The sequence below is a fragment of the Triticum urartu genome, chromosome 4A, assembly GCF_056163025.1.
Source record: "Triticum urartu cultivar PI428250 chromosome 4A, HENAU_Tu73, whole genome shotgun sequence".
In the NCBI taxonomy this organism is placed as follows: domain Eukaryota; kingdom Viridiplantae; phylum Streptophyta; class Magnoliopsida; order Poales; family Poaceae; genus Triticum; species Triticum urartu.
Genome location: NC_141876.1, coordinates 110,681,086 through 110,697,248, shown reverse-complemented (window position 1 = coordinate 110,697,248; position 16,163 = coordinate 110,681,086).

Below are 16,163 nucleotides of genomic sequence, written 5' to 3'. Positions count from 1 at the left end.
CGTGTATATCCGGAGATTACATGGTGTACTTGAGAGAGAGAGAAAGGGGAGAACGGATCTCCATGCCTCAAGCTAAATGGTGAGAAAGAGATAGAGGTGGAAGAAAAAAGCCCCCTAGTCTAGTGGTGAGGGGTGGCTTGTATAGAGTGCGCCACTCCCTCACCTCCTATGTTATAAAGTGGGGGCGTTAAAACCATATCTCAGCCTACTACTAAGATGATGCTTCGAGTGCCTTGTCGACTGCTGGTCTTTGCATATTCGAGTGAGATCAGGTGCTCCGAGTGGAATGAGTTGGTCGAGTGGTTGTTGTCGTCCGAGTGACTTGATGGTCATCCGAGTGGATAGTATGTCTGTATGAAATTTATCTGGACCCACATGCTGTGTGGGCCCCATGCTTTAAGATATTTTGACCCTTCGTGGGCCTACCTGTTATGTGTATCCCCAACAACACAACTTCTCGGAAAAAGTAAATCTATGCTTCCATATCTTTCTCACTCATAATAATTTTCAGAAGCATCATGAAGAAATTCAACAATATGACTATCACATAAATTATTCTTTTCATGATCCACAAGTATAGAATTTTTGTTACTCTTCACATAAGCAATTTTTTCATTAATTGTAGTGGGAGCAAATTCAACAAAATAACTATGATGTGATACTTGATTGACGTAATCAAGTTGAAATTGAAAATCATGATGACATCGTTATCATTATTGTTTATACAATACATGTCATCATAATAATTATCATAGATAGCAACTTTGTGTCATAATCAAATGAAATATCTTCCAATGTAGCGGATCCAACACTAAATAAAGTCATGACCTCTTCAAATCCATGTTTATCACTGTAACTAGATTCAATGGGGATCATTACTACCTAAAGCTGACACTTTTCCAAACCCACTTTCATCATCATTGTAATCATCATAAATAGGAGGCATATTTAAATAGCACGAATAACCACCCAAAAATGGCTATCGGGAGAAATTGAACCAACGCCATTTAGATCAGTGCGCAGGCGGCTAACCACTTTTGCCACAACGCCTTAGTGGTAATATTTGTGCGCGTACATCTGAAGAACAAGACAGTAGCCGTGCTATTTAGAAAAACTTGATTTCTTTTCAAGCATAAATGTGAACAAAATTTCAATGTCCACTAATTTAAAAAACATCACGAATTAGAAAAAAGTTCATGTATTCAAAAAAGTTCATGAAATTGAAAAGGAGTTCACTGAATTTTAAAAAAGTTCATCAACTTTTCAAAAAAGTTCATCGGATTTGAAAATGAGTTCATCAGATTTGAAAAAAAACCATAGATTTTGAAAAAATTTCATCAAATTTGGAAAAAAGTTCATAGATTTTGAACAAAGTTCATTGAATTTTAAAAAAGTTCATCAAAGTTGAAAGGAGTTCTTCGAACTTGAAAAGAGTTCATCAAATTTGAAAAAAGTCTATCAATTTAGAAAAAAGGTTCATAAATTTTAAAAAAAGCACACATTAAAGAAAACAAAAGGAAGAAACAGAAAAGGATAAGAAAAAAAAGCAAAAGAAAAAAGAAAAAAAGCAAAACCGAACTACTCTCTCCGTTCCTAAATATTTGTCTTTTTAGATATTTCAACAAGTGACTACATACGAAACGAAATGAATGAATCTACACTTTAAAATATGTCTATACACATCCGTATGTGATAGTTCATTTAAGACCTCTAGAAAGACAAATATTTAAGAACGGAGGGAGGACAATCACTCAACTAGCGAGGCATAGCCTAGTGGTTGGAACAAAGCCCTCACCACGATCTGGTTGTGGGTTCGAAACCTGGATACAGGCGCCTCGCCATCATGCTAAGTTCAGCTGATTACCACGTCATTGTACGTCATCTCAAGTATAAGCGCGGGCCTCCAAGTCGCTGGATACTGCCACGAGAGCTATGTTTCGCTCGTACCGATTTCTAAGTAAGAATCGTCTACAATGTGGTGGCTATTGGGCTGATCCAGCACTGTAGCTGAGCGCGAGTATTTGTTTTCTGTTGGGGTTTCCACAGTTTTAGCGTTTGTTTTGTTCGGGGTTTTCTCTGATTTTTTTCTTTCGTTCTTTCTTTGATTTTCTTCCTTTTTAAAACACATGTCAAACTTTTTCGTACGCTTTGACATTTTTCCTATGTTGTAGGAACAGTTTTAATACATGTTTAATATTTTTTAAATACATGATTTTAATACATGTTTAATATTTTTTAAATACATGATTACATTGTTTAAATATACTCTCTTCATCACAAAATAAGAACCGCTGATTTAGTACCAAGTTCTACTAACTTTTTACTAAATCAGCGACACTTATTTTGAGATGAAGGGAGTATGTTTTTATGTCTATTTTTTCATACACATTGTGCCTTTTTCGCATACATCTAAAACATTTTTATGTGCAGTTAAAATTTTTCAAATACATGATTAACAACAAATGCAGGTTTTGAGCGTTTTTCGAACACGTGTTAAACATTTTTCAAAAACACGCTGAAACAAGTTTTTGAATTATATTATTTTAGACTATGTGAATATTTTTTTACATTGTATAAATATATTTTTAAATGTCACAAATTTTATTTTTGACACGCATGATTGTTTTAAGATGTAACATATATATTTTTCACTGGTACAAACCATTTTTTAAATGACATAAACATATTTTTAAGTTGACACATGATTTTTTTGAAAAGCATGATCACTTTTGAAATTTCATATATTAAATAATTTATTTCGTAATATATGTATTTAGTTTTTTTCTAAAATATAAACAAAAGGAAAAAATTACGTACATGACTCAGAGTGATGAAACCCATGGTGACTGGGCTGGCCCACTACCAGATCGTTGTCGCGGTCTTGTGTCTCGCAGCAAGCGAGATAGAGATATAGGGCCAGTTCTTTTGGACAGTTTAAAAAATAAACTGCCTCTGCCCAACTTAAAAAATAAGCTGCTCCTAAATTTTTTTTAGACTTCTAAATTAATTATCCCATAACTAATTTAGAAGCCCCAATGAATAAGAAAGACGGCTTATGAGATAAGCCGAGGAGGAGGCAGCTTATTTTCTGTTGGGGTTTCCACAGTTTTAGCGTTTGTTTTGTTTGGGGTTTTCTCTGATTTTTTTCTTTCGTTCTTTCTTTGATTTTCTTCCTTTTTAAAACACATGTCAAACTTTTCCGTACGCTTTGACATTTTTCCTATGTTGTAGGAACAGTTTTAATACATGTTTAATATTTTTTAAATACATGATTACATTTTTTAAATATACTCTCTTCATCCCAAAATAAGAACCGCTGATTTAGTACCAAGTTCTACTAACTTTTTACTAAATCAGCGACACTTATTTTGAGATGAAGGGAGTATGTTTTTATGTCTATTTTTTCATACACATTGTGCCTTTTTCGCATACATCTAAAACATTTTTATGTGCAGTTAAAATTTTTCAAATACATGATTAACAACAAATGCAGGTTTTGAGCGTTTTTCGAACACGTGTTAAACATTTTTCAAAAACACGCTGAAACAAGTTTTTGAATTATATTATTTTAGACTATGTGAATATTTTTTTACATTGTATAAATATATTTTTAAATGTCACAAATTTTATTTTGACACGCATGATTGTTTTAAGATGTAACATATATATTTTTCACTGGTACAAAACCATTTTTTAAATGACATAAACATATTTTTAAGTTGACACATGATTTTTTTGAAAAGCATGATCACTTTTGAAATTTCATATATTAAATAATTTATTTCGTAATATATGTATTTAGTTTTTTTCTAAAATATAAACAAAAGGAAAAAATTACGTACATGACTCAGAGTGATGAAACCCATGGTGACTGGGCTGGCCCACTACCAGATCGTTGTCGCGGTCTTGTGTCTCGCAGCAAGCGAGATAGAGATATAGGGCCAGTTCTTTTGGACAGTTTAAAAAATAAACTGCCTCTGCCCAACTTAAAAAATAAGCTGCTCCTAAATTTTTTTTTTATCCCATAACTAATTTAGAAGCTCCAATGAATAAGAAAGACGGCTTATGAGATAAGCCGAGGAGGAGGCAGCTTATTTCTTAAGCTGACAAAAGAACTGATCCATAGACTCTCCCTGATACTGCCTCCGCCATTGACCGCAAAGCCTTATGAAGAAGAATGTTGATGGATCTATGACAAAATCATCAAAACATAGGAGCGGTTTGCTGGGACGAACAAGGTGCATAGCAGGGAGCGCCAGCTATGGTTTACAAAGGCATAACTTATCCAGTTGCCTTAGAGGCGTGTGCTTGCAGAGAAGCAATGGTGCTAGCTTATGACATAAACATAAGAAGAAAATTATTGTAACCTCGGACTGCTTAGCACCGTCAAGGAGATGAAACAAGGGAACTCACAATGATAATTGTCGGGGGTTGGATGCGACATATGCCAAAGAATGGCTTATCATGGTGGAAGCGAGTAGAACGTCGCCGGTGCCCGGAAGCGGGATGAGGTATAGACACAAACGCCGACGTACTTTACCCAGGTCCGGGGCTCTCCTAGGAGATAACACCCCTAGTCCTGCTCTGCGGGGTCTCCGCATGATCACTAAGGCACAAATGAATACAAAGGCGCTCCTTGAGCTGTATGCTAGAGGTAGGAGAAGGCAGGGCTAGCTCTCTCCTTCCTCTATGATCTGGTCTAATTCTAACAGGTTCGGAACCCTTTGCATGGGTGCCCTGGGGGGTTTATATAGGCCTACCCCCTAGGGGTACAATGGTAATTTGGTCGGGCATAGGGCCCGGCTGTCAGTCTCTCTGGTCGCCGGCTTCTCCGCCGACTGCTGGGGCCCGCCGCCGAGTGGGCCCCGCCGACTGGTCTGGTACGGAGCCGACAGGCCGCCCCCGCCGCTCGCGGGTCCTGCCGGCTGTGGACCACTGTTGCCGCGTCTCTAATGACGCAGGCTTGGTCATGAGGTTGTGGCTACAGCCCCGCCGCGTGGCGGGCGATTACTGTAGCCACTCCGCGTCTCGTCTGGTTAATGGCGAGTGGGTTCCGAGGAAGGGGCGGGCTGACTCCCGGGGGCCGACCTCCCTCGGGTCCGACTGGTGGGATCATTGCCGTTTTCCGGGCTCTCACTGACTGGTGGGGCCCGTCGTCCTTGGGCCATACCGACATGCCGTCGTGGGAGCAGGACTCCGCCTGCCTGTGATGATGTCAGGGATGGCATGGCAACAGTGCTGCACCGGGCGGAGATCTCCGCCGTACAACGTACTGTAGCCACGCCAGCCCCTGGAAAGGGGAGGGGATGGGCTATGCTATAGCCATTCCCAGTCCCGTCCCTCTTGATGAGGGTATGGGCTTCCCTGGTGCCGCGGGCCGACTCCTCAGGGCCGACTTCTCTGGAAGCCGCCGAGCAGGAGTCGGCCCGTCTTGGCCTTGCCTCTAGGACTCGGCCGTGTACGGGCAACCGGCTGTTCCTCCAGCCGGCTCCCAGAAGACGGCTCTTCATCTTGGCATCTTGAGGAGCGCAGTCTGCCCCGATGTCTTGAAAGGTTCTGGGCCTCGGGTTAGCCTACCTGTGGCCCATTACTTCGACAGTAGTCTCCGAAGCTGGTGAGGCGCCGCGGATGATCAGCCGAGGGGCCTCATCAGTTTCTTTCTCCGAGCGCTTGAGGGGGAAACTTGTTCGACTTTTGCCGGGCCGACTGGTAGTAGTCGGACTCGCCGATCTGACTTGTCCAAAATTTTCTAATGCCTCGGCGGGATCAAGGTGGCGTGCCAGCCAGGCTTTCAGGCCGCCGCCCACCTCGGGCCTGTCACGTGGCGACGAGCAGCCGTGCCAGTCTGCCCACCCACGCGGGCGACGGGACGCGCCTGCAGGCGAGGCCCGCCACTACCACGCCTTGGCACGCGAGCGGATCCGCTGCGGCCGCGGCGGGCGGTTGAGGTTCCCGTAAAGTTAGCGCGCGCAGTAACTTGCGTGATAAATCGTGGGACGTGGGATAGTGGGCGCAGTAAATCCCACGTCCGCCCCCTCGGCTTCGCAGCCCATAGGCCTATAAGTAGGTGGAGGAGGGGGAGCGGCAGCGCACGCGCGCCCCTCCTCCTCACCGCTTCCTCTTTCTTCTTCCTCTCGCCGCTGCGCCCCAAGCTACGCTGAGCGCCGCGGTGATTCGTTCCCGATGAGCTCCTCATCCACCGCCACACCCCCCGCGGTGCGCTCCGGAGCATGGGATGGCTCCGAGGTCCATGATGACCACATCAGCTTCCTCCGCCAAACGCGGCGGCTCCCTAGCGAGGACCACGTGAGGGTCCGCCTCGCGCCGAGGAGGGAAATTTTGCCGGCGCCGGAGGAGGGCGAGCGGGTCGTCTTCCGCTTGCACTGCCTGCGCGGCCTCGGCTTGCCGGCGAGCGGCTTCTTCCGCTTCTTTCTTGAATTCTACGGTCTCCAACCGCACCACCTCACCCCCAACACAGTGGTGCTGCTATCCGCCTTCGTCACCTTGTGCGAAGGCTTCCTCGGCGTCCTCCCCACCATCGAGCTCTGGGGGGAGTTCTTCTACTCCAAGCTCGGCACCCATGTCGCAGGTGTGCCGGCCCAGTGCGGCACGTTCATCGCGGTGCGGAGGTCGGGGGCCGACAACCCGTTTCCCCCCATCACACTGATAAAGTCGGTGAAGATGTGGCAGCGGTCGTACTTCTACGTGAAGAGCGTCTTCGCGGAGGGCGACTGGGTCAACTTGCCGGCTTACGCAGCCGGCCCGTCAGCTGGAAGGCAGCCCAACTGGTTGTACCGGGCCAGGACGCTGACGCCTGCTGGAGCCGCCGCCATCGCGCGACTCCGGGTGCTGACGCAGTCGGAGGGCCTGACCGGGCCTGATTTGCTAGCCGCCTTCGTGGCGCGCCGAGTGCTCCTGCTCCAGAGCCGCCCCCACATGATCTGCCAGATGAGCGGGCATCGGGACCCGAGTCGGCTGTGCACCAAGGAGATGCCTCACGAAGAGGTACCCTACATGGTGAACTATCGTGCGAACTGCGAGCTCGCGGAAGAGTGACGGTTCGGCAAGGAGCCATATTCACGCGCCACCCCTCTGCCTCTTGTAAGTTGTCTTCTTTTTCTTCTTTCTCTGATTCTTTGTTGCCGAGTTCGTCTTGTCCGGCCTGACCAGTCGGCCTTTGAACAGAGCCCTCTCCTCCAGCCAGCAGCCGGCAACGCGGGGCCGAACCGCGAATTCCTCCCCGACCGGGCGAAGAGCGACGTTGAAGACCCGGACTTGGGGGCAGCGGCCTTGGAGGACGACGCCAAGGGAGGAGGCGGCGAAGCAGGCGGCCCGAGGCTCGTAGCCAGCTTCGAGGATTGGCCTGATGACGAGGCGGGGGAAGTCGCCCCGCGCTAGCAGCCAGGAGCCGGCCAGCCAGGCACGAGCTCCTCTGCTGCGCCAGACACCCAAGGCGCCGCAAAAAAACGTAGGGCCGCGCCGAGCTTGTTCGGCAGCCGGCCGAAGAAACCCAAGGTCTCGGCCGCGGCAACCAAGCGGGACGAGGCGGCCGCGAAGGTCAACCGCTTCCGCAAGGAGGTGAAGACGCCGCAACTGGTTTCTGCGTAAGTGCCACCTTCCTTTACGCCTTCAATTTTTCTTCATTGACTCTGTCTGAAATTCCTTTGCTTTACATTCTTGACTTTAGGGCCCCGCTCTCTCTCGAGAAGTCGGCCGCCGGCTCCGTCATGAAGTTGGCGGAGACCTCCTCCACCACCCGGCGGATTGATCCGGCCGCCGATCTCCGGGAGGCGACGGAGCGGAACGCGCGGGAGGTGCGCGAGGAGCGGGAAGCCGCCCGCCTGAAGAAGGCGGAAGCCGACAAGACGGAGGCCGCCGCCCAGAAGAAGCTGGCGGAAGCCGAGGCCGCCGACGCGGAGAAGAAGCGTGCTGAAGAAGCCGCACACCGCCAGTCGGCGGTGTTCGTCGTCCCTTTGAACTCTGCGCCGCCATCACCGGAGTTCACGGCGCAGACTGGGGAAGTCGACGACGAGAACCGGATCATGGAGAGGGACGGTGGCGACACCGTCGCGCCGGACGTAATCGTGCCGCCACCGCCGCCGTCCGGGAGCACGACAGGCGGGCAGCCGGCGGACCTGCTAGTGCCGCCAACTGAAGACGAGGTGGCGACGGGCCTGGCTCTCGAGGTCGGCACACCGACGCGCCACTGTCTTGCGAAGGCGGCCTCGGTGCCACGCCCGCTGGAGACTGGCGCCGCGAGCTCCTCGATCCCCGACACCGAGGCGACGAGCGCCGCGCCCACTGGATGGGTGCGGGGAGGCGGGACGGGCCCGTTGAACCGGGCGCTTTTGGACGTCCAAGCCAAGATCCGAGCCGAGGGCGAAGCCATCAGGAACTGCAACAAGGCGCATCTGGCGTCGCGAGAGGCCATCCGGGTACGTTTCCTTCTTCCTTGTTTCTGTTTCTTGTGATTCTTGGTGGGGGCGCGCCAGCGCACCCACTGGGTGTAGTCACCGAGTTCTGGGTCGGCTGCTGAGCAGGCGGCTCGGAACTCTAATCGGCGAGTTCCAAACACTTAACATTTATCCGAAATTTTTGTCACGGGATTACCACAATCTTCGCGTGACCGCCTTCAACTCCAACGTCCAGGAGCTGGCTCAACGGACCGCCAACTTGTCGGAAAGCCGGTGTAAGTCCTCTTCTTTCTCTGCGGGGACGCGCTGGCGCACCCGCGGGCTGTAGTCCCCGAAATTCGGGCCGACTGCTGAGCAGTCGGGCCGGATCTCCCCGGCCACTATTCTTTTTTCTATTTGGCGACTAACACCTTGCTTTCTTTTTTTTCCGCAGAAGTCAACGCTACCTTGCAGCAGCAGCTGGGTGAAGCCAACACCGTGCTGTGCGCTAAGGAGGAGGAGTGCGGCAAGCTGGCTGAAGAGCGCAACCGGCTGGCCACGCAACTGGCAGAGCAGAAGGAGCTCCTACAGAAGACCCGGAAGGAGGTGGAGGACAGGGAGACCTTCCTCCTTGCTGAGTTTGCGGCCGAACGCTCCTCCTGGACTGATAAGGAGGCGACACTGACTTCCGGCTTCCACGAGATCAAGGATATCGTCGATGGTGAGCCTCCCCTCTTTTGTTTTGCTTCCTTAACCTGTCGGCTGTTGGTCGAGCCGGCTTCTAGCCTTTAATTTGTTCTTCGCTTCTGTCTCGGCAGACTTCTTCCCCAGCCATTCGAACGCCGCCAACCAGGCCATCGAGGTTGATCGTGAAGGACGGAGAGCGGACGGTGCGCAGATCGCCGCCAACGCCCCCCGGACCCTTAATGAGCAGATCCTGAGCATCGAGGCCCGCCTTCAGCCGGCCCACCGGATGCTGCGCCGGCTTCAGCGTGTCGGCGCCCAGGCGATCGCCGCCCTGTGGCCAGACATGCCGGCACCGCGTACTCCCAGTCGGACTACCGACTGGCTGGAGGTAGCGGCCGACCGTCTTGAGGCCTGGAAGGGCTCTTCGGCCCGGGCTGGAGCGCGCCGGGCCTTGGAGTTCGTCAAGGCGTGGTACCCTGGGCTGAGTCTGGCCCAGCTAGCCACGTTCCGGCTGGAGGCTCAGGAGGAGTTGGCGATCGTGGAAGACGATCTCGTCAAGCGCGCGCGTCAATCGCCGAGTACACCGACACCAGCGTCTTCGTTCCGGAGCGGGTTGAAGACGGCACCGAGGCGCCGCCGAAATGGTTCGGGTTGAATCCGAAAGACGGCGAAGACTCGACGAATGTGATCGACTCCAGCGATAAGGAAGAAGGCGAGGCGGAGGAGGGAGGCGCCAGAGGTCGGAGCGGATGGCCAGCCTCAGCTCGACCGCGCCTCCAGCAACGAGCCGCGGCCAACTAAGCCAGCTGCCGCCGGAGGCGACCAAGCGGAGACCGACCAGCCGGCCGCTCCGACAACTGGCACCGCCGACTCCTCTGATCCTCCGAGCCCTTCTGCCGCTTCCTAGGCAGCGTGTTCAACACGATGATACACATGTGCCACAGCGCCAGGCCAAATATCGGCCCAACTCAATCGCGGCCAACGTGACAGGTGGCCAGGTGGGGCCCAGGCCATCCAGACCCAGATCCAGGCATCGGACGCATGCGACCGAATCGACGACCATCTTTCGCGCCGTCCCAAAACCAAATGAAACGGTAGAGATAAACCAGGCCAGGACCAACCACAACCAACCATATGCATGCATGGAAGATGGAACGATACTCCTACTAGCCGTTTAATTCCAACCGGCTAATGATGGGACGCACCCGCGATGGAACGCTTTACACGAAGAAAAAGCCTACCCGTCGCATTGCCTTCGATTTCTCATCCCGCGGGTAGATTTCCATCGAGTGCTGGGATATGGGACGCACCCAATCATGCTATTCTCCATTTCGAGATCACGTAAAGCATTCGGATGCGGTGGTGCATACTCAGAGGATGATTTCTTTCTTTGCAGTTTAGTTTCCCCATGTATTCCAATGGTTTCGTGCACCGCATGATAACGAAGGTGCGATCCTTCCATCTTCGTAAAGAAAAAAGAAAGCATTTCTCACCTAAAGGCTAAAGCAGGCGACGTTCAGTTCATTCATATAGAAAATGTTGGACTTGGCATTTGAACTGCATGCCGGGTGGAAACGCCCATGCCCATGTAAAGGCTGTGCAGATCACGTGTAGAAGTTCTAAAAGTTATCCGATTTCTTTTTCGAACATTGCTAGCGACGCTTTAGCATCGTTCGACTAGTTTTCTGTTTCTTATCTTTGAAATGTGGTTGGTTTTGACCTGCAAACTCCATATGCTTCGCTACGGAGGAAACGCCTCTTGCCATGAATCAGGGTTGGCCCGGAACTAGGAATTGGACTGCGGGACATGTGGCATGATGACAGAAAATACGGATCGGTTGAGGACATAGTTGTTTGGACGCTAGTTCGGGGCATGTGACATGATCTCAACTCTCAAGTCAATTGATCTAGGTGAAGATATCTAACCTTATATAATTAGTTTAAATGAAAAATAAAAGTTGAACATGAAGAAATAACATTATCAACAAACCCGGAGTAATAGCAACTCCAACGCGCCGACACATTCTGTCCATGCGTGTCCATTTTAAAACATTATAACTGTGCACCTTTGGAGCCTCCTCAGACATTCTGCCTTTTCAGCCATCCGATCAAGCTTTTGAACATCCCTGGCCATCCGATTGGCAGCACTTCCCGCAGTAGATAGATTTACGGGTCGGGCGCGTCGTCAATTGGGCAGCTGCTCTTGTAACAAAATCTGCAGATTCTGGCTTACTCGGGTTACAGGTACGTACGCGGACCCGTTAAAGCTGAGCGACCGCTCCATGCTCCACCCCACGAGTCACGACTCATCCCCTTCTGCGTCTGCGCCCCTCCCTTGCCCTCTCATCCATGACCTGAATCCTAAGTGCGCGGCGGCGGCAGATCCTCTCCTCCGTGGCCCCTCCCCGGCGAAGCAAGCGACGCCGCATCATTCCTCTTGACATCAAGTTTTGTCTTTTACGGCAGCGTCGGCCATAGGTTCGCCGCGACTGCCACTGTGGGGCACTGATGGAAGCTAGCTCCACTCTTAGGTATGCCGCTGCATCTATCTTCCTCGTTCTGTCCACCTTCTTCCCTGTTTTCCCTACTTCGGTTGCGGATGAAGATTTTTGACATCGATGACGAAAAAAACTCTGAGGCCGCGCTTGGAATCCGTGGTACTAGGTTTCAGTAAAAGAGGAGCACGCGGCGCAATTACGGTCATGTTTACGCAGTTTCTCTCGTTTTTGCTGATTCCCTCGTGCTGCCGCTGGCAATACGCAACTCATATGGCGAGATAGACACTACAAGTTCCTCGTGAGTTTCTTTATTCTCTCTGTCTGTGCTTTATTTTAATTCACCTATTCAACCGTCACTTCTCTCTCGCCATCGTGGTCCTCCCGTCTCTGGATTCAACAACCAATGTATGTCCTGCACATACTGTGTGAATGTGTCTACTTCATCGGCTACTTATTATCCTAATTTTTTTTATCTCAGTTGTGCTCGAGTGATAAATGTCAGGATACTTAGTGTTTATAGTGGGCGGATAATTGAGCAGCAAACACTGCTACTCAGATTTTGTCTCCCATTTATCCATGATTTGGTGCTACATCATGGACAAGTTTAATTAATGTCATGATTGTGCAAAAAATAAATTGAAAGGAGATGAACTGAAACTAATCTCACAAAAAGATCACTCGATGCAAATATATCTGCTCGATACAGTAGCTGATTTGTAAAATGACACAAGAGGTAGAAAAACTAACCAATTTGTGGAAGCATAAAACAAGACAAATTCGTATTCGTATGTTATACTCCCTCCGTCCCAAAATAAGTGACTCAATTTTGTACTAGCATTAGTGTAAAGTTAGTACAAAGCCGACTCACTTATTTTGGGACGGAGGGAGTAGTATATAAGTAATTCCTACTTTATAGTAGGAGAATCCATGTCATACCGGTGAACGTGAACCTGCAATATTTAGCTCATTAGTCCTTGCATGACAAAAATAGTACTATATATAATATGGCCAATTAGTTTTTGGAGAATTTATATTTCGTACCACAAAATTGCAGGTGTGGTGTTACTTAGTTACAAATATTGTAGGGTGTTTTTTGGCTTAGCAAACTTGACCGCGGTATGTAGCATTCAGATTTTCAATTCATGTGTGTGCTAAGCAATCTGGTTTGGTTCAAGTTTCGAATCCATGTATAAACAGATTGCTGGGTGTATTACGTCTTAACAAACCTTGACATATGCTATATGTAGCTTTCAGACAACCAACTATTTTCATGTAGATTCTGGTGGTCAACTAAATCATGGATAAATTAGATGTTACAACCAGAGAAAATGTACAAAAGTGATGCAGAACCATAATGATCAATTGTTTTACATTTTACGTGTCAATAATGGTTTGATGTTACGAAATTTTGTAGGAACAGGCATGGGAATCCTTGAGGAATACCCAAGCCAAAGTCAACATTGTTAAATTCGTTATGTGTTTCTCCAGGTCTGTGATCATTGGGATTATCCCAACATTGGAACATGACTTATGCTTGAGGTAATCAACCTTACTTTGCACAGTAAAACATATTGTTTTGAATGCAAAGTATCTTTGCTAAATTGAGGAAAATGACATAACCCTATTTTTTTAGTTCACAGGTTGCACAGAGGTTATCCAAGCTGAAAATGTTCAGGATAAAAGTTGTTTGATTGCTTGTCCTTTTCTTTCTCTGTATCTTTATGCATCTTTCTACTATTAGTAGCTTCCTTCTTTCACTCTAATCTTATCTTTCTAGGCTGCCATTGTTTGACGTGATGCTGTAGAAAAGTGGAACTTTGTTTTTGGCTCACTAGGCATTTATTCATAGGCAATGCAACCTCCAAATATTACCTCGTCAGTCTCAGTCAAAACTAAAGCTTCGAATTGGAATTGACACTAGAGAAATTACAGAATTACAAATAGAAGACCGGATTTCCTAATCCTGGGTGTAGGTGTACTCCCTTATCCAAGTTTTTCTTTTCGAGACAACCGAGACGTGGATCATGTACAGAATATCTAACCATGCTTGCAGGATGTAGCAACAGTAATCCCGCTTCTGTTCTTTGCGTCTTTTTCCACTTTCTGTTGTGAAAAATTGCTTGGCTCTTATATTTCCTTTTTTAGAGAATGTTGGCAGTTATTTACAAGATAAACCATTACAATCATGCTCTTATATCTCTTTGTGAGACGTTCACTTAAGGTTGTATAAAGTTAAAAGACATGCAAAGATTCGCAATATTTATTTTTGTCTCATGTTGAGCAGATTCAATGTACGGGAGTTCATAAATTTACTACGAGATCTTTCAGTATTGTTTCAGTTGCTATGTGTGCACTTGAACTTTTTGTTGGGAGTATTTTAAGATGCATGAATCATGTGAAAAAACATAGCTATTGTTCTTAATTGTCAGATAGCTAGCTGAATCTGAAGTTGTTCTATACCATGTGAACGCATTATCTTTGCAATATATATTTTAATACATGTTAGTGACCTCTGGCGTGGTTGCGGCATGGTTGGTGACAAGAATAGTCACATAAAATGGTCAATAATTGGTTGGACTAAATGAAACTGATAAGAAATTCAAGTGTTTCACCAAAAATAGGAGTTCAATTCTCTCATGCATCCATATATTTAATATATTCCTATCATTCTATAGGAAAAATAGACGGGTGCAGCAACGCGCGCCGTCATGGTCTAGTTTGGGTCAAAACAGAGACAAATCGCGGCCCAACGTGCCTACTCAAACGGACGAGCGTTCGCTTTTTGTCCACGGATGACCCATTTCAGGCTCAAAATTGGGTCGAGTTTGCGTCGACGTGGACGCGTGCGACGCCCGCCCTTGTCCTCCACCTGGCCCGCTAGTTGGTGGCACATTCACCATTGCCCCCCTCTTCCATCCACAACCAAGACACCTGTCCACCTCACCCTCGCCGCCATCGCACAGTTCTGTCCGGTTGGACGCTACCAGACCGCCCCCGCACCCACATACCTCCCCCAGCAGCACGCCACACCCGATGTCTGCTCTTGCCGGCATTAGTGGTCTATTTTTGCCGTCATTGTAGCACCCCCACGACCACACCACTCATGTCGCCATCGGCAACGCTCCAAGCCCGCCATCCTTGCTTGACGGTCGTCGCCACAGTCGCCTTCATGCCGACAGGCCTGCTGCCTGGTTTGGGAGAGGCGCGGGGATCTTCACCGGTCGACTTTTTTCACCATGCTCGTAAGGTGTTCGATGTTTCGCTCGCAAGGTACAAATAGATAGTGGCGGTAAGTACTTTTTCAACAACTTCATTTGCGATTCAGACGATGAGGAGTTTGTGGTTGCTACTTTGGTCGTCCATGAACACATTGCTAGGCAACAACCGGTGTTTTGGGCTTGATCCCGGGCATGCTCCAGCATTGAATCGCAACAGAGAGAGAGAGAGATAGAGAGAGGCCACTAACTACTCTGGGAAGACTACTTCATGTACTCTTCCCGACTCTTCAAACACATGTTGTTCCGGTGCCGCTTCCGGATGCCTAGACATGTGTTCAATCGTATTCGGGAAGGGGTGGTGGCATACAATGATCATTTCGTATGCAAGGAGGATGACTTGGGAAAGGTTGGCTTCTCCTCTTATCAGAAATGGACTACAACTATATAGATGCTTGCATACGGAATACTCAGTTATCTTTTTGGTGACTATGTCCGCATGAGTGAGTCCACATGCCTAGAATTCATGTACGTGTTCGGCAAGGCTATGGTAGCAATGTTTGGCCTGATGTACTTGAGAGAGCCAACTGCTGCAGATACAACCCAATTGTTGGTGATCAATGCAGATAAGGGCTTTCCGGGGATGCTTGGTAGCATAAATTGTATGCACTGGAAGTGGAAGAACTGTCCATCTGCTTGGCATGGGCAGTATAAGGGCACATGAAAGCTTGTACTATCATATTTGAGGCCATGGCTTCAGAAGATATCTGGATTTGGCACTCTTTTTTTGGCATGGCCGGCTTTCACAATGACATCAATGTGCTTTCAGTGTTCTCCGGTGTTTAGAAGGCTTGCAGAAGGCAACTTCCTAGAGGTCAATGTTGAGATCAATGGCCACCACTACAACAAAGGATACTGCCTAGCTGATGGTATCTATCCTCAGTGGACTACCCTTGTGAAGACAATTCCCAACCCGATAGGAGAGAGGAGGCAGAGATTTTCTCAAGCACAAGAGAGTGCTAGGAAAGATGTGGAGCATGCTTTTGGTGTTCTTCAATCTTGATGGGGCATCGCTCGGTATCCTGCTAGAACTTGGAGCACCAAGAAGTTGTGGAAGGTGATGACTACTTGTGTGATCATGCACAACATGATCATAGAGGATGAGCGGGAGGATGAAATCTTCGACCAGGGGTTACAATTTTAGGGTGAAAATGTTGTGCCTAAGCATAGAGGAGCGATAACATTTTCAAAGTTTACCCAATTTCATCATGAAATGTGTGATTAGGCAACTCACAATCAACTACAAGATGATTTGGTTGAGTATATGTGGGCTCACCTTGGCAACCAATAGATGTATCAACTCTTTTCTT